The 2,500-nt window shown below is 52.6% G+C and overlaps 1 protein-coding gene across 1 annotated transcript in view; it reads right to left on the minus strand.

The window, feature by feature from the left end:
* Positions 1-2,500, minus strand: part of LOC140399794 (carbonic anhydrase-related protein 10-like) — a 63,691-nt gene that overhangs the window by 43,401 nt on the left and 17,790 nt on the right. The window lies entirely within an intron of this gene.

The raw sequence follows: 2,500 nt of genomic DNA on the forward strand, positions 1-2,500 counted from the left end.
ACAAATAAATCTACACTATATCATTTTCCCGTAATCCATGTACCTATCCAACAGCTGCTTGAAGGTCCCTAATTTTTCCGACTCAACCACTTCCACAGGCAGTGCATTCCATGCCCCCACTACTCTCTGGGTAAAGAACCTACCTCTGTCAGCTATGAACATACATTCCCCACACAGCTACAGTACTCTATATATAACCCTGAATATCTTCCCTTAACTGTTTCAATTCAAGAAGAATTTTTTTTTTAAGAGTACTGTCAAATTTTAGAGTACTTTTTCCACTTAAGGGGCAATTTAGCGCGGCCAATCCACCTACCCTGCACATCTTTGGGTTGTGGGGGCGAAACCCACGCAGGCACGTGGAGAATGTGCGAACTCCACACGGACAGTGACCCAGAGCCGAGATCGAACCTGGGATCTCGGCGCCGTGAGGCAGCAGGGCTAACCCACTGCGTCACCCTGCCGCCCTGGTGTTGCTGGAGGGAGTGTGGGCCTGGATTATGGAGCTCAAATCCTAGAGTATATACATCTCCCTCCGGCAGTGCGGCGCTCCCTCAGTACTGGCACCGGGGGGAGTGTGGGCCTGGATTATAGCGCTCAAATCCTAGAGTATAGACATCTCCCTCCGACAGTGCAGCGCTCCCTCAGTACTGGCACCGGGGAGAGTGTCGGCCTGGATTATAGCGCTCAAATCCTAGAGTATAGACATCTCCCTCCGACAGTGCAGCGCTCCCTCAGTACTGGCACCGGGGGGAGTGTCGGCCTGGGTTATGGAGCTCAAATCCTAGAGTATATACATCTACCTCCGACAGTGCAGCGCTCCCTCAGTACTGGCACCGGAGGGAGTGTGGGCCTGGATTATGGAGCTCAAATCCTAGAGTATATACATCTCCCTCCGGCAGTGCGGCGCTCCCTCAGTACTGGCACCGGGGGGGAGTGTGGGCCTGGATTATAGCGCTCAAACCCTAGAGTATAGACATCTACCTCCGACAGTGCAGCGCTCCCTCAGTACTGGCACCGGGGGGAGTGTCGGCCTGGATTATAGCGCTCAAACCCTAGAGTATAGACATCTCCCTCCGACACTGCGGCGCTCCCTCAGTACTCGCACCGGGGGGAGTGTGGGCCTGGATTATAGCGCTCAAATCCTAGAGTATATACATCTCCCTCCGGCAGTGCGGCGCTCCCTCAGTACTGGCACCGGGGGGAGTGTGGGCCTGGATTATGGAGCTCAAATCCTAGAGTATATACATCTCCCTCCGACAGTGCGGCGCGCCCTCAGTACTGGCACCGGGGGGAGTGTGGGCCTGGATTATGGAGCACAAATCCTAGAGTATAGACATCTACCTCCGACAGTGCAGCGCACCCTCAGTACTGGCACCGGGGGGATTGTCGGTCTGGATTATGGAGCTCAAATCCTAGAGTATAGACATCTACCTCCGACAGTGCAGCGCTCCCTCAGTACTGGCACCGGGGGGAGTGTCGGCCTGGGTTATGGAGCTCAAATCCTAGAGTATAGACATCTACCTCCGACAGTGCAGCGCTCCCTCAGTACTGGCACCGGGGGGGAGTGTCGGCCTGGACTATGGAGCTCAAATCCTAGAGTATAGACATCTCCCTCCGGCAGTGCAGCGCTCCCTCAGTACTGGCACCGGGGGGAGTGTCGGCCTGGATTATGGAGCTCAAATCCCAGAGTGTATACATCTACCTCCGACAGTGCGGCACTCCCTCAGTACTGGCACCGGGGGGGAGTGTCGGCCTGGATTATGGAGCTCAAATCCTAGAGTATAGACATCTCCCTCCGACAGTGCAGCGCTCCCTCAGTACTGGCACCGGGGGAAGTGTCGGCCTGGATTATGGAGCTCAAATGTCTGAAGTTAGGCCTCGAGGTTATCCATTTTGGGAGGAATAACAGCAAAAGGGATTATTATTTAAATGATAAAATATTAAAACATGCTGCTGTGCAGAGAGACCTGGGTATGCTAGTGCATGAGTCGCAAAAAAGTTGGTTTACAGGTGCAGCAGGTGATTAAGAAGGCAAATGGAGTTTTGTCCTTCATTGCTAGAGGGATGGAGTTTAAGACTAGGGAGGTTATGCTGCAATTATATAAGGTGTTAGTGAGGCCACACCTGGAGTATTGTGTTCAGTTTTGGTCTCCTTACCTGAGAAAGGACGTACTGGCACTGGAGGGTGTGCAGAGGAGATTCACTAGGTTAATCCCAGAGGTGAAGGGGTTGGATTACGAGGAGAGGTTGAGTAGACTGGGACTGTACTCGTTGGAATTTAGAAGGATGAGGGGGGACCTTATAGAAACATATAAGATTATGAAGGGAATAGATAGGATAGATGCGGGCAGGTTGTTTCCACTGGTGGGTGAAAGCAGAACTAGGGGGCATAGCCTGAAAATAAGGGGAAGTAGATTTAGGACTGAGTTTAGGAGGAACTTCTTCACCCAAAGGGTTGCGAATCTATGGAATTCCTTGCCCAGTGAAGCAGTAGAGG

The sequence above is a fragment of the Scyliorhinus torazame genome, chromosome 23 (genome assembly GCF_047496885.1).
Source record: "Scyliorhinus torazame isolate Kashiwa2021f chromosome 23, sScyTor2.1, whole genome shotgun sequence".
Classification (NCBI taxonomy): domain Eukaryota; kingdom Metazoa; phylum Chordata; class Chondrichthyes; order Carcharhiniformes; family Scyliorhinidae; genus Scyliorhinus; species Scyliorhinus torazame.